Source organism: Lutra lutra, chromosome 1, assembly GCF_902655055.1.
Source record: "Lutra lutra chromosome 1, mLutLut1.2, whole genome shotgun sequence".
Taxonomy (NCBI): domain Eukaryota; kingdom Metazoa; phylum Chordata; class Mammalia; order Carnivora; family Mustelidae; genus Lutra; species Lutra lutra.
In genome coordinates, this window is record NC_062278.1 from 103,376,334 (window position 1) to 103,401,216 (window position 24,883).

The 24,883-nt window shown below is 36.2% G+C and overlaps 1 long non-coding RNA gene across 1 annotated transcript; it reads right to left on the reverse strand.

The window, feature by feature from the left end:
- Positions 1-8,312: 8,312 nt before the first annotated feature.
- On the reverse strand, positions 8,313-16,572 carry LOC125092977 (uncharacterized). Its single transcript, XR_007125122.1, has 3 exons — positions 16,561-16,572; positions 15,381-15,383; positions 8,313-8,390 (listed from the first exon to the last, which is right to left on the reverse strand). It is a non-coding gene; the product is annotated as an uncharacterized LOC125092977 (long non-coding RNA).
- Positions 16,573-24,883: the final 8,311 nt, after the last annotated feature.

The window sequence follows — 24,883 nt, forward strand, 5'->3', positions numbered from 1 at the left end:
CAATTTCATTCCTTTCAGGTGGATACCCAGTTTTTCCAGCACCATTTGTTGAATGTACTGTCCTTTCCTCCTGTGTATTCTTGGCACCCTTGTCAAAGTTAAGTTGACCACATACATGTGGATTTATTTCTGAGCTGTCGATTCTGTTTCACTGGTCTGTATGTCTCTCTTTCTACCAGTACCATACTGTTTTGGCTAGTGTACTACATTGTAACATATAGTGCAAGATATTTCACAATGTATTTTGAAATCAGGTGTGATGCCTCCAGCTTTATTCTTCTTCCTCAGGATTTGTTTGACTATCCATGATTTTCTGTGGTTTCATGTAAATTATAAAATTCTTTTTTCTATTTCTGTAAAGAATGTCACTGGGACTTTGATAGGGATTTCATTGAGTCTGTAGATCACTTTAGGTAGTATGGACATTTTGACAATAATAAATCTTCCAATCCCTAAATACAGGATGTGTTTCCATTTGTTTGTGTCTTCTTTAATTTCTTAAAAAATTTTGTGCAGTTTTCAGTATATACATCTATCATCCTAATTAAATCCTAAATATTTTTAAGAATTTACTCCTGAGATTTTTTGGTATTATTGTAAATGCGATTGTTTTCTAATTTCTTTTTCAGATAGTTCATTGTTAGTATACAAACATGCAACTGATCTTCACATTTTGGTTTTGTATCTTGCAACTTTGCTGAGTTTATTAGTTCTAAAAGTTTTTTGGTAGAATCTTTAGGGTTTTCTACATATAAGATTATGTTCTCTGCAAACAGACAATTTTACTTCTTCCTTTCTGATTTGGGTTTTTTTTTTTTTCCTTGTCCAATTGTTCTGGCTATAACTATGGACTATTGTTATTAAGTTGAATAAAAGTGATGAAATTTTGCCTTGCTCCTAATACTAGAAGAAAATCTTTCAGTTTTCACCATTGAGTATGATGTCAGCTCTAACTTTTTCACACATACCCTTATTTTGTTAAGGTACTTTTCCTTCTATTTCTAGTTTGTTTAAAGTTTATATCATGAAAAGTGTTGAATTTTGACAAATGCCTTTTCTGTGTCTTTTGAAATAGTCACGTGGTATTTTTTTTAAGATTTACTTATTTGAGAAATAGAAAGTCAGCGAGAGAGAGTACAAGCTGGAGTGAAGGGCAGGAAGGGGGAGGAGAAACAGACTCCCCACTGAGCAGGGAGCTCAATGCAGGCTCTATCCCAGGACCCTGGGATCTTGACCTGAGCAGAAGGCAGACACTTAATCTACTGAGCCACCCAGGTACCTAGAGATGTTCATGTGATTTTTATCCTTTATTCTATTAATGTGGTATATCACATTGTTTGATTTTCATAAGTTGAAACATCCTTGGTCCCAGAGATAAAATCCCACTTGGTCATGGTGTATTCTTTCTTTAATGTGTTACTGGATTCAGTTTTCTAGCCTTTTGTTGAGATTTTGCATCTATATTCATCAAGAATATTGGCCTGTGGAGACAAACCATAAGCGACTCTTAATCTCAGGAAATAAACTGAGGGTTGCTGGGGGTTGTGGGGGAGGATACGGTGGCTGGGTTATAGATATTGGAGTGGGTATGTGCTATGATGAGTGCTGTGAATGGTGTAAGACTGATGATTCACAGACCTGTACCCCTGAAGCAAATAATACATTATATGTTAATTTAAAAAATTAAAAATTTAAAAGTCAAAAATTAAAAATAAAAAAATTTAAAAAGGATATTGGCCTGTGTTATTTCATGATGTCCTTGTCTGGTTGGGTATCAGAAGTAATACTAGTCTTAAGAGTTTGGGAGTGTTCCCTCTTCTTTAATTTTTTTGGAAAATTTTCAGAAGGATTGTTGTTAATTCTTCCTTAAGTCTTTGGAAGAAATCATTGGGTCTAGGCTTTTCTATATTGAGAGGCTTTGATTACTGATTTAATCTCCATACTAGTTATAGGGTTGCTCAGACTTTCTATTTTTTCATGATTTGGTATTGGTAGTTTGTATGTTTCTAGGAATTTATCCATTTCTCCTAGATTATCCATTTTATTGTCATTTAATTGTTCATTTAGTCTCATGATTTCTGTGACAAAATTTGTAATATCTCTTTCTTTTTTTTTAATTTTTAATTTCTGTGATGAAATTTGTAACTTCTTTCATCTCTGATTTTATTTATTTGAGTCTTTCTTTCTTAGTCTAAGGGTTTCTCAGTTTTGTGTCTTTTTTAAAAGTCTTTCTAAAATACCAGCTTTCAAGTTTAATTGATTTTTCTTGATTGTTTCTCCATTTTTTATTTATTTCTGCTCTAACTTTTGTTATTTCCTTCCTTGTATTAACCTTGGTCTTAGTTTATTCCTCTCTTTCTAGCTCTTTGAAGTGTTAAGTTAGGTTATCTGAGATCTTTCTCCCTTTTTTATAGTTCTTATTGCTATGAACTGTCCTCTTACTACTGCCTTTTTTTTTTTTTAGGCCATAAATTTTGGAATGTTGTGTTTTCATTTTCATGTCTCAAGGTATTTTCTAATTTCATTTATTTCTTCTTTGATTCACTAGTTAATCAAGAGTGTGTTTTTTGTTTCTACATATTTGTGAATTTTCCAGTTTTTCTTCTGCTATTGATTTCTAGTTCCATTCTGGTCAGAAAAAATACTTCGTAAAATTTTGGTCTTCTTAATCTTGATAGGGCTTCTTTTTTTGGACTTCTGGGGAAGATGGCAGAGTAGGAGAATCCTAAGCTCACTTCCTTTCATGGATACAAATAGATAACACCCACATCAGTGTAAATAACCTAAAAAAAAAAAAAAAAAAAAAGTCCAAAGACTGGCGGAACAGAATCCACAGCTAAATGTAGAGAAAAAGCCACATTGAAGAGGGTAGGAAGGGCAGAGATGCATTCAAAGCTAAACAGACTTCTAAGACTGTCCATGAGAGAGACCGACACTGTGGATGTGGAGAGAGGAAAGAAACAGACATTCACACCAGGCACCCTGAGCACAGGGGAACCCATACAGAAAGGACAAATCCCTATAACATTGGCTTTATTAATCAGAAGGGCCTAATTTTGCAAGGTCTTACAATCCATGGAGCATAACACCTGGAACTTTAAAAATCAGCAGGCTTGGCTCAAATCAGGAGGACAACAGGAGACTGAGTCCTCACCCTTTGAGACAGCACAACAAACAGTCCCACTGAGATATAGCATAGAAGCAGCACTTTGAAAAATGCCTTGGGTACAGTGAAGATTTCTTTACTAATCTCAGAACAAGTGATAGAGGGAAAAGGATCACTGGGGGACTTCTCCAGGAACAGAAGAAGTGGCAGGGACTATTTCCCTCTCTGACTCACCAGCCTAGATATATAGTCACCTGTGGGAAACAGTGCAATACCAAAACTCTCCATTTAATTTGCTAAGAGCACACCCTGACCCTGTACATTTCTGTAGATCTGTTCCCTCCAAATTGGCCAGGCTCAGCATGAGTTTTGGGTAGCTGCAGGTCGCCTTCCACAGGGTACTGGAATAGACCTTGCTGGCACTGGGCACCCCACACCTGCATTCTGTGGACCTGCTCCTCCAATACACCACTGGCCAGAGCCCATCCAAAGTGATGCCACAAGCTGGGAAATGTGCAAGCAGCACCAACACAGGCCAGCACCACTGGAAAGCAACTCATGCCCCAGGGAGATAGAAAGATAATGACACACACCAGTCCAACTACAGCCTGAGCAATGGGTTGGGGACAAACCCATTGATCTGACTGCAGGCCCTGACCACTAATGAAAGCTTCTCAAGAGACAACACTGGGAAAGCACCCTGCAGTTCCATGCTTCTCTATCTCTGGCAAATGCCTTCTCTGACTCAACTCAAGCCCAAGACAGCCCTAGACTAGCCCACTAACAACACAGGGACTGAGCCCTTCCTACAACAGGCAAAAAGAGCCATTGTAGATGACTGGACTGTCAAGGCAAACATACTTCAGCTACAGCAATAGGGTGCATGCAACACACACAGGAGACACCCTTGAAGCACCAGGTTCTGGTGAACAAGGACATTGTGCTGCTGAACACCACAGGGCCTCTTCTTCATAACACCATTACTTTCAAGAGCAGAAGACTTAGGTAAATTTCTAAACACACAGAAACAGGCAAAGAGAGGTAGACAAAGTGAGGAAATAAATAAATATGTCCCAAATGAAAGAACAGGACTAATCACAACAAGAGAGATAAACGAAATGGAGATAAGCAATATGTCCAATTGAGAATCTAAAATAAGGTCATAAAGATTCTCCCTGAACTTGCAAAAAGAGTGAATGACCTCATTGAGACCCTTAACAAAAAAGACAGAAAATTTTAAAAAGAACCAATAGTCATTTTCTGAACCAAGAACTCAACAGCTAAAATTAAAAATATGCTAGCTGGAATAAATAGTAGACTACAGGAAGATGGAGAATGGGTCAGTGACCTGGAAAACAGAGAAATGGAAAGCAACCACGCTGAACATGAGAAAGAAAAAAATATTTAAAAATGAAAATAGTTTAGGGAAATCAGCATTATCATCAAGCATAATAACATTTGCATGTTATAGGGATCCTAAATATAGAGGATCTTAAATATAGAGGAGAAAAAAGGGGACAGAAAAATTTATTGAAAAAATAATAGCTAAAACCTTCCCAAATCTGGAAAAGAGATCAGAAATCCAGATCCAGAAGGCACAGGGAGCCCCCAACACAACCAACACTAGAAGGTCTACACCAAGACACATAGTAATTAAAATGGCAAAAAGTAGTTATCAAGAGAGAATTTTAAAAGCAACAAGAGCCAAGAAAACAGTTACATACAAGGGAAACCCCATAAAACTATCAGCTAAATTTTCAGCAGAAACTTTGTAGGCTAGAGGAAAGTCCCATGATATATACAAAAATGGGTGGAGGAGGTGGGAGGGAAGTGGAGGGGTCCAGCAGCCAAGAATACTCCATCCAGCAAGGCTATCCTTCAGAAAGGAATGAGAGATAAAGCATTCCCCAGACAAACAAAGTTAAGGGAATTCATGACCACTAAACCAGCCTACACGAAATGTTAAAGGGGGTTTTAACCTTTAACCTCCCCCTTTGAGTTGGAAGGAAAGACCATAAGTAGGGGTAAGAAAAGCACAAAAGTAGTATAATTAAGTATATCTATAAAAATCAGTCAAAGAATAAGCATAATAAAAGGATGTAATGTATGATACCATATACCTAAAACATGGGAGGGAGAGAAGTAAAGAATGTGGTCAAACTTAAGCAACCATCAAATGAATATAGATTACTATCTACATATGATATTATATGTAAACCCAATAGTAACCACAAATAAAAAAATAGTCATTGATATGCAAAAAAAGAGAAAGGAATCAAAGTATATCACTAAAGAAAGACAGCACACTGTGAGTGAAGAGAGCAAGAGAAATAAGGAACTAAGAAAAACAAAAACAACCACAAAACAAGTAACAAAATGGCAATAAGTACATACCTATCAATAATTACTTTGAATATAAATGAACTACACACTACAATCAAAAGACATAGGGTGATGGAATGGATAAAAAACAAGACCCATCTATATGCTGCCTACAGGAGACTCATTTCAGACCTAAGACACATGTAGATTGAAAGTGAAGGATGGGAAAGCATTTATCATGCAAGTGGAAGTAAAAAGATAAGTATTGCTACCCTGTAGCAATCAGACAAAATAGAATTTAAAAGAAAAGACTATAATAAGAGACAAAGACACTATATAATCATAAAAAGAGCAACCCAACAAGAAAACATAACAACTGTAAATATTTATATACCCAAAATGGGAGTACCCAAATACATAAAGCAGCTAATAAAAACATAAAGAAAGTCATCTGTAGTAATACAATAATTTTAGGGGGCTTTAATACCCCACTTACATTAATGGACAGATCATCTAAACAGAAAATCAGCAAGGAAACAGTACTTTTGACTGGCACACTGGACCAGATGGATCTAACAGATATATTCAGAACATTCCAACCTAAGACAGCAGAATATGCATTCTTTTCATGTGCACATGGAACATTCTCCAAAATAGAAAACATGTCAAGTCACAAACCAAGACCCAACACATGAAAAAAGACTAAAGTCATACCAGGCATCTTTTCTGACCACAATACTATGAGACTAGAGTGTCAACCACAAGGAAAATCTGGAAAGAACACACAGAGATGGAGGTTAAATCACATGCTACTAAACAAGGAATGGATCAACCAAGAAACCAAAGAGGAAATTAAAAAATACATAAAGACATATGAAAATGAACACTACAGTCCAAAAATCTTTAAGATGCAGCAAAAGCTGTTGTAAGAGGGAAATTTAGGCAATAAACTACTTCTTTGCCTACTTCAAAAGGCAAGAAAATTCTCAAATAAACAACCTAATCTTTAAACCCATTGGAGCTAGTAAAAGAAGAACAAACAAACCCAAAACCAGCAGTTGGAAGGAAATGACAAAGATTAGAGCAGAAATAAGTGAAATACAAACTAAAAAAATTGATAGAACAAATCAATGAAACCAGGAGTTTGTTCTTTGACAAGATCAACAGAATTGATAAACCTCTAGCCAGATTCATCAAGTAAAAGAGAAGACTCAAATAAAAGAAGAGACAAAAGAGGGGAAATAACAACTAACACCACAGAAATACAAAGAATTATAAGAGAGTATCATGAAAAATTATATGTCAACAAATAGGACAACCTAGAACCTTATAACCTCCTTAAACTGAATGAGGAAGAAATAGAAAATTCAAAGAGACTGATTACCAGCAATGAAATTGAATTGGTAAACAAAACACTCTCAAGAAACAAAAGTCTAGGACTAGATGGCTTCACAGATTAATTCTATCAGATATTTAAAGAAGAGTTAATACCTATTCTTTTCAAACTATTCCAAAAAATAGAAGAGGAAGGAAAGCTTCCAAATTTATTCTCTGGAGCCAATATTACCTTGATACCAAAACCAGATAAAGATGTTACAAAAAAAAAAAAAAAGAGAGAGAGAGAGAACTAGATCCAATACCTCTGAAGAACGCACATGCAAAAATCCTCAACAAAATATTAACAAACGAAATCCAACAATATATTAAAAGAATCATTCACCACAATCAAATGGGATTTATTCCTGGGATACAAGAGTGGTTCAACATTCATAAATGAATCAACATGATACATCACATCAAGAGAAAGGATTAAAATCATATGATCATTTCAATAGATGCAGAAAAAACAAATCTGACAAAGTACAACATCCATTCATGATAAAAGCCCTCAACAAAGTAGGTAGAGTTAGGGGAACATACCTCAACATAATAAAGGCCATATATGAAAAACTCACAGTGAACATCACCCTCAATGGGGGAAAAGTGAGAGCTTTTCCATTAATCAGGAAAAAGACAAGGATGTCCTTTCCTTCTACTTTTATTCAACATAGTACTGGAAGTCCTAGCCATTAGCAATCAAACAAGAAAAACAAATAATAACAGGTATCCAAACTGGTAAGGAAGAAGTAAAACTCCTACTATTTGTAGATGACATGATACTATATACTGAAAAGTCTAAAGACTTCACCAAAAAACTATTAGAACTGATAAATGAATTCAGTAAGGTCACAGGATACAAAATCAATATAGAGAAACCTGTTGCATTTCTTACACACTAATAAGTAGCAAAAAGAGAAATAAAGAAAACAATCCCATTTACAATTGCACCAAATATAATAAAATGCCTGGGAATAAACTTAACCAAGGAGGTGAAAGACTTGTACTATGAACACCATAAAACAATGATGAAAGAAATTGAAGATGACACAAACAAATGGGAAGATATGCCATGCTCATAGAATGGAAGAAAAAATATTGTTAAAATATCTTTACTACCGAAAGCAATCTAAAGATTTGATGCAATACTTATCAAAACACCAAGAGCATTTTTCACAGAACTAGAACAAATAATGCAAAAATTTGTATGGAGTCACAAAAGACCCCCATTAGCCAAAGACCCCACTCCCATCCTACAGATAAGGAAACTGAGGCTGCGAGAACTAAGCTCTTCATCGATGGTCAAATTGTAGCCAGGGGGACCGAGCTGGCCACCATAATGTCATCACTGTGCAAAGTGGGGAAGGAAGGAAGGACAGTTATCCAGGTTGATGGGGCTCTGGAGTTCATTAGCCTACAGATGTTGAAGCTTAGCCACAGGTGTTGTTAGGGTAGATGAGTTCAGAGAGCGCTCTTCTATCCACAGGAGAGTGTCTCTTTCAGCCAACTTAAAGTTGTGGGTCTTCTCGTAGTTGAAGTGGTTGTCGTTGTGCGTGAGGGCGGCCCTTCGGACCAGGGACGAGATCTGGCTTCGGCTTCCAAACCACTGCACACTTTTTCTCGTTTTCCAGCCAGCGCTCCTTGGAGAAAAAGAACAAAACTGGAGGTATCACAATCTCAGATTTAAGGATTTACTACAAAGCCATAGTAGTCAAAACAGTATGGTACTGGCACTAAATAGACACATAAATCAATGAAACAGAATAGAGAGCTCAGAAATAAACCCATGCTTTTATAGTGAATTAATCCAGAACAAAGGAGGTAAGAATATACAACGGAAAAGAGACAGTCTCTTCAACAAATGGTGTTAAGAAACTGGACAGCAACACACAAAAGAATGAAACTGGACCACTTTCTTCCACCATACACAAAAATAAACTCTAAACTCAAAATGGATTAAGGACCTAAATAAGAGACCTGAAACCATGAAAATTCCATAAGAATGCCCAGGCAGTAATTTCACTGACATCATCCATAGCAACATTTTTCTAGATATGTCTCCTGAGGCAAAGGAAATAAAAGCAAAGATACACTCTTGGTACTACATCAAAATAAAAACTGCACAGAAAAGGAAACAATCAACAAAACTAGAAGACAACCTACTGAATGAGAGAAGATCTTTGCAAATGACATATCCAAAAAAGGGTTAGTATCTAATATATAAAGAGCTTATGTAACTCAATACCAAAAACCAAATAATCCAATTTAAAATGGGCAGAAGACTTGAACAGACATTTCTCCAAAGACATACAGATGACCAACAGACACCTAAAAAGATGCTCAACATCACTCATTATCAGGGAAATGCAAATCAAAACTACAATCAGATATCAACTCACACCTGTCAGAATGACTAAAATCAAAAACACACACAAAAAAACAACAAATTTGGGTGAGGACGTGGAGAAAAAGGGACACTTGTGCACTGTTGGTGGAAATGGAAACTGGTGCAGCCTCTGTGGAACAGTAAGGAGGTTCCTCAAAATCTATCTATCATATGATCCAGTTATTCTATTGGGTATTTACCCAAAAAATGTGAAAACACTAATTGATAGGGATATATGCACCCTATGTTTATTGCAGCATTATTTACAATAGCCAAATTATGCAAGCAGCCCAAGTGTTCATCAACAGATGAATGGATAATGAACAAGTAGTATATATGTACAATGGAATATTACTCAGCCATCAAAAATACTAAATCTTGCCATTTGTAACAACATGGATGGAGATGGATCTAGAGAGTATAATGCTAAGGAAATAAGAATCAGAGAAAGACACATACTAAATAATTTCACTCATATGCAGAACTTAAGGAACAAAACAAAGAAAGATAAAAGAGATAATCCAAAAAACAGATTCTTAACTTTAGAGAACAAAGTGATGGTTACCAGAGGAGAGACAGGTTGTGGGATGGGTGAAAGAGTTAAAAGGAATTATGAACACTGAGTAGTATAGAGAATTTTTGAATCAGTATATTGTACACCTGAACTAATGTAACACTGTTTATTAACTATACTCAAATTTAAAACATTTTAAAGACTTTTTTTTGACCTGGAATGTGATCTGTCCTAGAGAAAGATTCATGTTCATTTAAATAGAATGTGTATTGTGATGCTATTGGGTACAATGTTCTGTGTATGTCTGTTAGGGCCATTTAGTCTTTGGTGTTATTGAAGTCCTCTGTTTCCTTATTGATCTTCTGCCTAGATGCTTTATTCATTATTGAAAGTGAAGTATTGAATTCTACTATTTTTGTACTGTTATTTCTCCCTTTGTTTCTGTCAATATTCACTTTATACACTTAGGTGTTCTGATATTGGGTGCATATATATTTATAATTATTATATCTTCCTGATAGATTGACCCTTTCATTATTATATTATCTCTGGTCACAAAAATGGACAATTATTTGTTTAAACTTTTTCAGGAAAGAATTACCACAAGCCCCTCAAGGAGTTCATTCCATCTTTCATCACACTGACAGTCAATTCTTTCATTTTGTTTAACTCATGTGTCTCTTCTTTTAATTTAAGCCCTTCTCCCTGCTTCTGTCTTCTGGTGACATAAAATTCAACTAATCAGCATTTTCATAAAATATACCTATTGAAGCTAGGACCAAATCACCTCCTTGGACCCACTTGATATACCTCTCAAAAATAGAGCTTTGAGGTCAAAAAGGGGAACAATAAAAGGAGTTTTTCATTAACAGTATGTAGAGACTACATCTATTTAACATTTACAATGCACCCACTGTACATGAGCAAAACACTATGCTCCTAATTTTAGAGTTCCAAGCCAGAGTTTATGAAACATGTTCATGAATAAACTATGTAAGGTATGCAGCAAAAATAGGCACCAAATGGCATCTACTGATTATAATTAACATCATAATATTACTTTTATTAATTCTCATTCCCAAGAATATCATCCTGAAGACCTGGCTTTATACAAACTAAGATTTCATTAAATATTTGAAGATAAAAGTTTGGGAAAGGAGAGAAATGAGGGAAAAGGGGACAAGGGCTTTTCTTGTCTTAAGATAGAAGCTTCCCAGGAATAAAGTACTATCAAACACCACTTTGAGGTCTCAATCTTAAAAGAAAGGGAATATGACCATCAAATCTGGAGTCCCTACACTATGTTCAAAAATATAACTTTAAGATAGTTGTACTCAGGAAAATCATTTAAATAGAGCATCAGAAATCAAATTGATGTAATTTAAAGGATAATTTGTCTCACTTTTTTAGGGAAAGGGAAAATCAAGTATGAAAAATGAAAATGGGTTTCCATACAAATTAGCCTCTTTCCTGATAACATTTGAGGGTATTCCTAGCTAAGTTTATTCAGTTTGCATTGCAAGGTATAGTGCAGCAGACTATGATAAAAAGTGATATAGTGGAGAAGATTCAAAAAGAACTATTCACTTCCACTGAATTGTTTTAAACTTCTTGGGCTTTTCCCATTCATAAATGCTAGATTTACGTAAAATAGATCTCACTGAGAGCTTTCTCTTCTGCTTGTATTTTGAATCCTGCTACCTAATTTGTTAACATATGGTCCGAGAGTTGGACAGTTCGTGCTTAGGAATTCAAATATATGTTAAGCATAAGAAAAACAGAATGGCTGTGATCTTGATGCAGAACATGTTGCCATCTATTGTTTGTCAGAGTAAAAGGGATGCAAATTTCAGAATCTAAATTAATAAGATACATTTGTTTCTGGGTGGCATTTGTCTCATGAACATTCCAGAAGAAATAGGGAAACAGGACAACTCATCAAGGTTAATTTAAAAAAAAATAAAAGTAACAATTTTCACTTTTAATAAATGACTTATAACTCCAGAAAAGTTGAGATGGGTTTCACTTAAATGGGAAATTTAAGGACGAAGATATTGAAGGCATTTGATATAACAGTGATCTTAAGGTCAAGTGTCCCAAACTTTAGGTAATGGGCCATCTGGAATTCATTAAGTAGGTGGAATTGGCTTCTTAATGTGTGCTGAAAATCAGAGATATTGAATTCTCCTTTACACTTTATGACACAAAATGCTTCCATATAACCCCCAACAGATCTGGAAATTATTTCAAGATGCAATTGCACTACTGGGTATTTACCCCAAAAATACTGATGAGTGAAAAGAAGGACCAACTGTACCCCAATGTTCACAGCAGCAATGGCCACAGTCGCCAAGCTCTGGAAAGAACCAAATGCCCTTCAGCGGATGAATGGATAAAGAAGATGTGGTCCATATATACAATGGACTATTATGCCTCCATCACAAAGGATGAATACCCAACATTTGCATCAACGTGGATGGGACTGGAGGAGATTATGCTGAGTGAAATAAGTCAAGCAGAGAGAGTCAATTATCATATGGTTTTGCTTACTTGTGGAGCATAAGGAATAACACGAAGAACATGGGGAGATGGAAAAGAGAAGGGAGTTGGGGGAAATTGGAGGAAGAGATGAACCATGAGAGACTGCAGACTCTGAGAAATAAACTGAGGGTTTTGGAGTGGAGGGAGGTGGGGGGTTGGGTGAGCCTGGTGGTGGGTATTAAGAAGGGCACATATTGCATGGAGCACTAGGTGTGGTGCATAAACAATGAATTCTGGAAAATTCTGAATTCTGTAAAGAAATTAAAAAATAAATAAAAATTTTTTAAAAAAAGAATGTAAGCTCCATGAAGACAGAGATTTATGTACCTTTTTCATCCATTGTACTCCTAGTGTACATTGTACTCCTAGAATATTCAGTAAATACTGTCTAAGTGATTCCATAGATTTAAAATTGCATAGAGGTAATAAAACTAGAGACTCCTTGTGCCTATCAGGAAAAAGGAGGGAATGAAGTAAGGGAGAAAGAGATAGGGAAGGAAGGAAAGAAAGAAGAGCAGTGGAAGGAAGGTTCATTTCTCTTAGTGAATAAAAGAAATAACAAGTTAAATGCTGTGAAGTCCATAAAAATACTGTCACATTACCCTATCAACTAAGTCAACTCTTCAGGAACCAATTTAACCCCAGACATCATGGCTATTCACAAGGTCAGAAAGCTCAGATCTAAAATGTCTTGAATTATGGAGTAAGTTGCTACACAGAAAAAACAAATAAGACAACGGCATATAAATCTCTTTCAATAGCAACAGTCTCACATATGTTTCTCAAATTTAAAATACATCATGGAAAAACACAGTTAAAGTAATTTACTTGGTAGAACCAATTACATTTAGTTCAGTTTGGGGAAAAAGTTGGAGAAGGTTTTTATGTCATTAAATGAAGAACTTCTATTTTCAGCACTATTTGTCTTACATCTATAACTCTTAAGAACCACATTCTTTTTGTCAGTGATGACCTTCAACAACAGATGAATCTCTTAAAAAACAAATTTTGTTCTTATACCAGAGGAATATTCTCCTCAAAAGTAAAGCATTCCTTTAAACGCTAAAATCCTGAATCAGCTTCTTCATGCTGGAATCAGAAGTCTGCATTCCAACAATTTTCCTTCTGGAGATGCTTTCTAGTAATTTAGAATTATAAAAATCCATTAAAAACATAATTTAAAAAATAAACTTGTCTCTCCAGTACTAAGATCTTCACTAAACACTGGTAGTCAATCATCACCTTGTCCTGTTATCCCATGTCCCTAAAGTATAGTCAGTCTCCCGACATTGAGGTCACTGGGCCAACCTAATATGGATTTCTCCCAGAGGCAAAGGTGCATAGCTAATCCCAGTGAATATAGTCTGCTGCTGAGTCAAATCCACTGCTTATCCTCACTAGAAATAATGAACTGCCACACTGAAACTTTTCCCAGAACTTCCAGAAGTCACTTTTAAAACTATGTGAGGCTTCTGTCCAAGATGAAGAGCCTTAAAATACTGAAAAAGAGGGGCACTTGGGTGGCTCAGTGGGTTAAAGCCTCTGCCTTTGGCTCAGGTCATGATTTCAGGGTCCTGGCATGGAGCCCCGCATTGGGCTCTCTGCTCAGCAGGGAGCCTGCTTCCACCTCTCTCTCTCTGCCTACTTGTGAGTTCTGTCAAATAAATAAATAAAATCTTAAAAAAAAAAGAAAAGAATACTGAAAAAGAAATTAGATTTTAAAAAACCCATACCACAGGGGCGCCTGGGTGGCTCAGTGGGTTAAGCCGCTGCCTTCGGCTCGGGTCATGATCTCAGGGTCCTGGGATCGAGTCCCGCATCGGGCTCTCTGCTCGGCAGGGAGCCTGCTTCCCTCTCTCTCTCTCTCTCTCTCTCTGCCTGCCTCTCTGTCTACTTGTGATCTCTCTCTGTCAAATAAATAAATAAAATCTTTAAAAAAAATTAAAAAAAATAAAAAAAATAATAAAAAACCCATACCACATGCAGAAAAAGAAATCCAGGTCAAACAATGCTTCACCTTTTGTGCCTCTACGCAGGCCCAAGTGAATCATTAGACAAAATATAGGGCTGGTCCTGGGAATATTTGTCAGGAACTCTGTGAAAAGACTCTACTTCTCTTCCAATGTACTGCCACACCCCAAAAACCTTCTTGCCATAATCAAAAAATTGTGAGAGAGAAAAAGTATGAAAGAAAGCTAATGTTTAGTATATGTATACTGTGGTAGGTGTTATACACCCTCCTATATCAATTCTTACAACAGTATGAGTAGACATATTGTCCTCAATGTACAACACAGGAAACAGAAACTCCAAAGGGACAGAATATGTTCGCAGGCTCACTTAACTGGTAGGGAGAGAATCAAATGTCTTAATCCCAGATTTACTGTGCTATTTCATCCTACAGTCTAGGGCAAGGTAATATGATATATCCATGTTAAGGAAGAAATGACTAATAATACTAAATATCATTTTTCTCTAAGATTGGGTGTTAATAGGAAAAAAGAGGAAATAATATTTAGTGACTGTACAGTGTAGATTGTAGCTTAGTCTTAGAATATAAAAGAAAATTGGAAGACCTGTAAGAGCCTTCACTTGTATCCCATGTTTGCCGCAGCACATCTATAGTTTTGGATATAGATATAAATAGAATGGTGTTTAAAGAGTTTATTCTGTTTACAGAATAAGAGTTTTATTCTGTTGCACTAGGGTGTGAAGATTGACTGTGAGTCATACCCAAGGACCAGAGTAAAACAAGTATATTCTGGGGTCACGGTTTTATTTGCTTCAGGAAAACCAAAACTATTACTTCAGTACACCTGGTATTGCCCTCAGGCTAAATAAAGAAGGGTCAAGGTAGAGGCAGAAGAAGCAAACACAGGCCAAGCTGGCCTTTTAGGGTCTCACAAAGCTGTCCAACAGACCTTACGGCAATAATGAAATGGACTATATCTGCGCTGTTCATACAGTAGCCACTAGCCACATGTGGCTACTAAGCTCTTGATATGTAATTAGTACAATGAGGAACTAAATTTTTAACTTTATCTAACTTTAAATTATTTAAATTCATGTAACATTATATAGCTAGTGGCTACCATATTGACCAGATTAGCTTTTATGACTACATGGATCCTAACCTTCTTATAGCTTCCTTTCTAATGTGTTGACTCAAATGGGTGGCCTCCATTGGACCAGGAATGATAAGTGTCATTAAAGAGGAGAGAGGTGGAAATGGGGGGAAAACCAGAAAAAGTATCAATAACATTTCCACTTCATTTCCTTTTTTAAGCCCCCAAAATTGTCAATTCAGATTGATATTTGTTGAGCATGATTTTAATCAGCTCTCTAGATCCAGTCCATCAGTGACAAAGGTAATACTCCAGCCAAGTAGGCACTGGCAGAAAGGGCCCACATATGTACAGTCAAGAAGTGAGAGCAAGCAAGGCCTAGAGAAGTTTAGTATGATTGGAGCATAGGTGTTATTATGGGCAGAATTGTGTCCCCCTCAAAATTCATAAGTTGAAGTTCTAACCCCCAGTACCTCAGAATGTGACTGTATTTAGGGATAAGGCCTTTAAAGAGATAGTTAAGTCTAAATGAGGTCATTAAGGTGGGCCTCCATCCAATACAACTTTCTTCCTAAGAAGAGGAAATTTGAATAGACAAAGGAAAGACAAAGAGAAGACATAGCCATCTACAAGCCAAGGAGAGAGGCCTCAGAAGAAAGTAACCTTGCTGTTACTTCATTCTTAAACTTCCAGCCTCTGGAATTATGAGAAAATAAATGTCTCTTGTTTAAGCCACCAAACCTGTGATGCTTTGTTACAGCACCCCTAGCAAACTAACAGGTACACACACAAGAAGTGAGCCTAGAGAATCAGGCTAGACCCAGTTCCTGAAGGATCTTGATGTCACGCTGAGGAATTGAAAGTTTATCCTGAAACCACTGAAGGGTGTTTTTTTTTTTTAAGATTTTTTATTTATTTATTTGACAGAGATCACAAGTAGGCAGAGAAGCAGGCAGAGGGAGAGGAGGAAGCAGGCTCTCTCTGAGCAGAGAGCCCAATGTGGGGCTCAATCCCAGGACTCTGGGATCATGACCTGAGTTGAAGGCAGAGGCTTTAACCCACTGAGCCACCCAGACGCCCCACCACTGAAGGGTTTTAAGCAGGGAAGTAGCACGACCAGTTTGCATTTTTAAAGTTTATTTTGTGTATTGGGTTTAAACCTGCCTTGACCCCTGTTACTTGTTTCTATTTGGCTTGCTCCTCACCAGCCTTGGTTCTGATTTGACTTTAAATACTCCATGATGGCAACTACAACTGTTGTAAAACACAGTTACTCCTTAACTCTCTGATATTTGTCACAGGTCAGTAGACAACCCTGTCCTAACATGTTTTAAAAGCTTATACTCACTGCACCTGGGTCAGACATGATTATTTCACATTCACTGAATAAAATTCCCTAAGTGCCTAAGTGATTCCGAGGTAGAAGAAGTTCAGCAAAAGGGGAGGTGCATTAACTCTTTCAGGTCACCAGGATACCATTTAATGCATTATTGCAAATGCACTTTCAAATAAATAACAGGTTGTAAGAGACATTGAGACAATTAGCCTCCTTAAGCTGACTAAAATAAAAGCATGACAGGCTGCTGTGAGACATATGCAGGATGACTATGATGTAAGGAGGCTTTAAAATAAAAATAGACTAGAAAATTTACATGCAAATGGAGTGCTGTCATTTTAGGAGTCAATGTACTTATTCTGAAAATCCTTCTAGTTACTTAGAGTACTTTAGAAACACTCCTTCTGGACAGGCCTTCAGAACTGGATGAGGAGATTCCAGTCTTCAGTCTCATAAGGGATCCAGTCTATGTCAATATAAGGGAGAATGTGCTCCATCTGGGCATCAGGGGGCTCACCACTGGGCTTCCTGAAAGCAGAGCCTCCCTGTGCTATAATAGCCATGGTTTGGAGGGGATAAAAGACCTCTCCTTAATTGTGCTCCTTATCACCCACACCTGGAGATAGGACAGAGATCTCTTGAAGAATAAGGAACCCCAGTATTTATTTGGCATCTCCCACCACAAGTTCCTTTTTTTTTAAAGGTTTATTTATTCATTTGACAGAGAAAGAGATCACAAGTAGGCAGAGAGGCAGGCAGAGAGAAAGAGGGGGAAGCAGGCTCCCCACTGAGCAGAGAGCCCGATGCAGGACTCGATCCCAGGACTCTGAGATCATGACCTGAGCCGAAGGCAGAGGCTTTAACCCACTGAGCCACCCAGGCGCCCCCACAAGTTCCTTTCTTAATCCTCATAATAACCATGTCTTAGGAAGTCCAGGTGCTGAGGAGGACATAAGAGGATATGAGGTTTCCTGAGCAACAGGATCATGGATATACCATGGCACATCTATACCTGATGAGAGAACAAATGCTACTCTTTCTGAATCCCTTACTGCCAGCCAAGAACAGAACCCACTGTTCCCAACTCATGCTTCTCCAGTTCCTTGACTTTCCTCCAGTTTCTTCCAAGTGTGACTGTCCTCCTTTCTATGCATACTTAAACCCTGCTTCTTCTCTCAGGTCAGTTCAAATGCTACTTCCTTTAATCTTCTTTAAGCTCCCCAGGAAGACATAATCCTGCCTTTCTCTAAATTCCCCTAGCCTCTCTTCTGTCTTTATAATAGGGCCATTGATGGTCTTCTTCTAAAAGATAAGCCTCTTAAAGTCAAGGTCTGTACACTGCTAACTTGGTATCACCCAATTGCTAAAGCAATGCTTGGAACAGAGTACAAAATCTTCAAATCAATCAATTAAGAGAGAATCCACAGTAGTGAGCAATTCACAGTAGTGTCAGTGTCTTAGTTCAAACTGCTATAATAAATAACGTAGATTGTTTGGCTTAAACAATAGAAATTTGTTTCTCAAAACTCTGGAGGCTGGAAAGTCTGAGATCAGCATGCCAGTATGGCCAGGTTTTGATTAAATCTCTTCCTGGTGTCCAGACATGTTCTTGCTGAGTCCTCATGTGGCAGAAAAAGAGATCATCTCTCTTGTGTCTCTTCTTATAAGGGCACTAATCCCATTTAAGAGGGCTCCACCCTCATGACCTAATTACCTGTCAAAGGCCTTATCTCCTATTACTATCACATTAAAAATTCTGCTTCAACATACAAATTTGAGGGACATATACATTTGGTCAATGTAATTTTCTCCTCTTATCAGCATGAAAGGTATGAACAGACTATGGTAGCATAAGATCAAGACCCAGAAGTACAGAAGCAAAGGGGAAGATCAACAAAAAGACCATTAATAAATGAGGAAATAGTCTGACACAGATTCTGAACCAGAGAGACAGCCATAGACAAAGATATGCCCAAAACAAAACAACCAGTAGAGTACAGAACACAAAAATAGAGGAAACTTTCATGAAAAAGCAAATTTCTACTTCAAGCTCCATACTCTTTTGTCATCTGGAAGACATGACAGGACCAAGTTGTGTGCCAAATGTCATTTTTGTATTATGACTATTTGGAGTTTAGAATACATTTTCCTGTAGAAATAATGCTAATGTGGAAATAAGTTACCCAGATAGCTTGCAATTCTATTTAATTCGTAACATATCTGAAGGACACAACAAATAGAAAATGATTTCAACTACAGTTGGGCACCATTTCCGTAAATGCCTTGAAAAACAAGAGGCTGCTTCTAGTTTAAACTAACAAAGTCCATTGTCTCTCCCACAAATTATATGTAAAAATTCTGGAAAAAATACAAAAAGGAACTTCCTGGAGACTCTGAAAAGTTATTAAGGGCATGTGAAATGAGTAGGGAAATCAAAACTTGAGAAATTATCAATATGATAGTAAGTTTCTGGAGTTTCCTTTTCCCTCCTCTAACTTAGATACTAAAACAACCTGAATCACAGACATGCATAGCAAGTTCATACAGAAAATCTTTTCTTTCTAGCTAGAGGACAGGGAAGAGAGGTAGGAGCCTATGTGACAGAAAGTATAAAGAAAATCCATAGGGTTTTTTTTCTGTTTTTACTCTCCTGACACGTCCCTGAGACAAACTCAGACACAGACAACACTCCTGTGCCTGGAACAGTATTCACACATTCAAAACTCTGAGAGAAAAAATCTTCTCTTTGGAGAAACTAGGAAATGAAACTGATGTACTCTGAACAGTTTAGGGAGAAATTGCCATTATTTTTCTTTATTTTTTCTATTGCTATTTCACCTCTGAGTCCAACTTGGTAAAGGGAAGTGTGTGACAGTGCAGGAAAGATAAAATCCCAGCTTTGCGTCCAGGAGTCTAAGAATAGGGGCCTCTTAGGACCGGAGAATGTCAGTGGTATCACAGAGAAGAAGGAGCAGAAGAGAAGAGGACCTCCTAAATCTATACCTGATGTCTTGGGCTCATGCATGAGCTGTGCATGGGTGGAACTGATCCAAAGCAGAACAGCAAAGGTTTTGACAGTGCACATACAGAACAAACCACTACTTAAGTCCCAGACTCTTCCCTGAATAGACCATAGGCAGAGCTCCCACAAGAAACTCAGAGCTCCTTTACTCTCATCTGCTGCAGGTCTCTGGTGGCAATGGGTCGCTGGAAAGTCTGAAAACAAAACTGACATCAGATCCTCAGTCCACAGAGGGTAGACTGGGACTTGCAACCTAAATTGAACAAGGTTGACAGAACAGAGCTTCAGGAATCTGTGAAATAGCCTCAAAATTCTAGCATTCAGGTCACTACAGTTCCAAAAGGAGCAAAGGAGATTAGTACAAAAAAACATTTGAAATAATAATGACTAAATTTAGTCATTAAATAATGACTAAAATTTTCCCAAATTTGATAGAGAATGTAAATTTATATATTCAAATAGCTCAAAGAATCCCAACAGCTTAAATTCAAAGAACACTCCTGGAAACATAATAAAATTGTTGAAAACTACTTTTTTTTTCCAAGAAAAAAATTTGAAAAAATAAAACAGCACAAGAAATAGAGGGGAAAAACAATTTAAATAACTAAAGATTTCACATCAGAAATGTGGGAGAATAAAATACAATGGGATATTTTTTAAGTAAAAGAACTCACCAACCAAGATTCCGATATCCAGAGAAAATATTCTTCACAAATGAAGAAGTGGGTAACAAGACATTCTCAGATGAAGGAAACTTAAAAAATTCATCAGCAGGCAGATCTGCTCTAAAAGAAATACTAAAAGAAACTTTCCCAGTAGCAGCGTTATTATAATAAAAAGAAACTTGGGAGTTTCAGGAATAAAGAAGGAAAAATATAAGTATTAAATACCAAGATTTAAAAATATGCTATACTTTCTCTTTTTTTTTTAAGTTTTTATTTATTCAAGAGACAATGAGTGGGGGGAGGAGAAGAGGGAGAAGGAGAAGCAGACTCCTTTCTGAGCATGGAGCCACACACAGAATTCCATCTCATCATGACCTGAGCAGAAACCAAGAGTCAGACACTCAACTGATGAGCCACCCTGGCACCCTACTTCTCTTTTTATGTTCTCTAAAGTATCTACAACTGTTGAAAATAAAAATGGTAATATTGCCCGATGTGGTTTAGAATTACATAGATGTTATACGTATGTCATCTATAACATAAAAGAGACAACAGTATCTGTATAATTGTGAGGTTTCTATATTTCATTTCATATGGGAAAATATTAATAATATGTAGACTGTGAAAAGTTAAGCCTGTTTATTTAATCTCTGGAGAAAGCACTAAGAAAAATCAAATAATCCAAAAGAAGTCAAGAAAGGAAAAATAGAAAAATTAAAAATAGAAGGGACAGACAGTAAAAAAATTAAAAATTGGTATGCCTAAATCCAACCATATCAATAATTGCACTGAAAGCAAATGAGAAAATGGTGTAAATATACTAAATATACAGAGGTGGTCAGAGTGGATAAAACATAAAATTGATGGGGTAAAAGTAAAATGACAGAAAAAGTCTACCACAGAATGACTATTCAAAAGATAGCCAGAGAGGCTATGTTAGTATCAGACCAAAAAAAAAAAAAAAAAAAAAAAGATTTTAGAGCACAGAAAGGTACCAGGGATAAAGAAGGAAATTACACAATGATAAAAATCAATTCATACCAAGAAGACACAGCAATCCTAAATTTGTATACACCTGAATATAAGCCTTGAAGATACTAAAACAGAAACTGACAGAATTGAGAAGAAAAAGAGAAAATCCACAGTTATATTTGGAAGCTGCTTCATTTCTCTCTCAACAACAGTCAAGAGAACAATAATAAAATAAAATAAATAATTCCTGATAATAAAATCAAAAAAATATGGGAACATTGAACAATACCGTCAAACAACTGGAACTGGTTGGCATTTATCAAGCACTCCACCCAACAATAGCAAAATACCTATTATTTACAACATATTGACCATGTTCTACCTTGTACCATGTATTTAACAAACACTGAAGACATGATGCTAAGTGAAGAAAGTCAGAGAAAGACAAATACCGCATGATCACACTTATATGTGGGATCACATAAAACAAAACAAAATCAAAAACCCACCAAACTCATAAAAAAAGAGATCAGATTTGTGGTCACCAAAGGCATGGAGTCACCTTGGGACCATTGATCACATTGGTCGAATTGGGAGAGGGAAAATTGGAAGAAGGTGATCAAAAGGGACAAACTTGCAGTTAGGAGATAAGTACTAGGAATGGAATGTGCAGCATGACAACTGCAGACAACATCATTGTATAATATATAGGAAAGCTGTTAAGAGAGTAGATCCTAAGAATTCTCATCAAAGGGAGAATTTTTTTCTCTTCTTTTCATTGTATCTATGATGGATGTTAACTAAACCAGTTGTGGTAGTTACTTCACAATATATATAAATCAAACCATCATGCTGTAACCTTAAACATATACAGTGATGAATGACAATCATTTCTCAGTAAAACTGGAAAAAAATAAAAGAATTGAAGTCATACAAAATATGTTCTCTTACCATAAAGGGTTTAGAGTAGAAATCAATAACATAGCTATCTGGAAAAATCTCCCAGTGTCTGGAAATTAAACTACATACTTCTAAATAATCCATGGGCCAAATAAAAAGTCTCAAGGGAAATTAGAAAATATTTTGAACTAAAAGAAAATACAACTCACCAGAATCTGTAGGGTATAGTTAAAGCCATGCATGGAGGGGAAATTTGTAGTATTAAGTGCTAATATTACAAAAGAAGAAAGATCTCAAATAAATACATTTCAACTTAGGAAATTAGAAAATAAGAGCAAACTAAACCCCAACCAAGTAGAAGAAAAGAAATAATAATTCTAATACCAGAAATCAATGAAAATGAAAAAAGAAATTAAGAAAATTAGTGAAACCAAAAGTCTGTTCTATAAAGAAATCAATAAAGTTGGTATCTAGCCAGATCAATAAAAAATAGAAAAAACACATAAATTATTAATACCATGAATAAAAGGATATATCAGCATAAACCTCATTTTATTAAAAAAGGTAGTAAGGGAATACTAAAAACAACACCATAGCAATAAATTCAACAATGGGAATAAAATAGAGCAATTTCTTGAAAGTCTAATGACCCAAAACCTATTCAAAAAGAGATAGATAACCTGAATATCCTTATATCTATTAAAGAAATAGAATTCATAATTAAAATCCTCCTGACAAAGGAAATGGCAGATCCAAATGTTTTTATTAATAAATTCTACCAATTGATTTTTGACAGAGATGCAAAATAAAACTCAATGGAGAAAGGATAATCGTCACAACAAATGGTGCTGGGATAATTATATATATTCAAAAATAAAACTTTGACCTATATCTCACACCTTATGTAAAAATTAACTCAAAATGCATCATAAATCTAACTGCAAGCATGAAACTATAAAGCTTTTGAAGTAAATATAGAAAAAATCTTCATGACCTTGGGTAATGTAAAGAATTTTGTTATACAACACCAGAGCATGAGCCATTAAAAAAAAAAAAAAAAAAGGCTGGTAAAACAGTCTTCATCAAAACTTAAAACTTTTGTTTGGTGGAAGACACTATTAAGAAAATAAAAATATGAGGTACACACTGGGAGAAAATAGTTGCATACCACATAACTAACGATAGACTTGTATTGGGAATATGTAAAGATCATTTGAAACTCAGCAAGAAAACAAAAAATGGGTGAAAGATTTGAATAGACATTTCACAAAAGAGGAATAATTGACAAAAAAGCAAATGAAAAAATGTTCAACACCATTAGACATTAGGGAAATGCAAAACCACAGTAAAAATAACTACATTTTTAAGAGAATTTTTTTGAACAATTGGAATGCTCATACCTTGCTGGTAGGAATGCAAAATGGTATAGCTACTTCAGAAAATGATTTGACACTTTCTCATAAAGTTAAACATACACTTACCATATGACTCAAAGTCAGAAATTCCACTCCTGGTATTTACACAAGAGAAATGAAAACTTATGAACATAAGAACACACACAGAAAACAAAACAAAACAAAACAAAAAGATTGTGACACAAATATTTAGAGCAGCATGTTTTATATAGTTACCACAAGCTGGAAACTACCCAAATGTCTTCCAACAGATGAATGGATTAAAAAAAACTATGGAATATCCATAAGATGAAATGAAATAACTCAGCAATAAAAATGAATGAACTATTTATACATAAGACAACATAGATGACTCCTAAATGCATTATCACAAGTGAAAAAAGCTAGAATCAAAAGATTACATGCTGTATGATTCCATTTATTTATTTGACAATCTGGGAAAATAAAGACTAAAGGGACAGAGAACAGATCAGGAGGAGATTTCTGTGGGGAGAAGTTTTAATACATGGCACATCTGGAAGAGGTTTGGCAGGACAAGGGAAATTTTCTGAATACAGCTTGTGATGGTGGGTACATGATTTTTGCATTTGTCTAAATGTTTTAATTAAAAACATACTAGATAAAAATAAAGGGAAATAAACTTCAACTGAAACAGACTCTTCTCGGTTCCTCGCTTACTTCTGCATTGGCAATTTCCAGAAACAGATCTGAGCCACATTTTGGGGGGAGAGACAGAGCAGTGATGGACAGGGCTAGTCTTTCTGGACTCTACACCCCTGTATTTTTATAACAAAAGATCTTTCCAGTTCATTTATTCTTTTTCATAATAGTCTTTAACACAGGGACCAGCTGGCAACTATCCCCAGAAGAGAATGAAGAGAAACAGCTGACTTCATTTACATGGGCAAACTCTCCCTAAATTAGCTAATCTTTTTTTTTTTTATTGAAGTATAGTTAACACCAATGTTACATTAGTTTCAGGTATACAACAGTGCTTGGACATGATCATACCTTATGCTATGCTCACTGCAAGTATGGCTACCGTCTGTCACCAAACAGCACTATCACAATCCCACTGACTATACCACTGCTGTACCTTTTATCCCCATGACTTGCTCATTCCATAACTGGAAGCCTGTACCTCCCATTCTCACTCATCCATTTTACCCACCCCCACCCTCTCCCCTCTGGCATCCATCAGTTTGTTCTCTGGACTTATGGATCTATTTCTGCTTATTTGTTTGTGTGTGTGTTTGTTCATC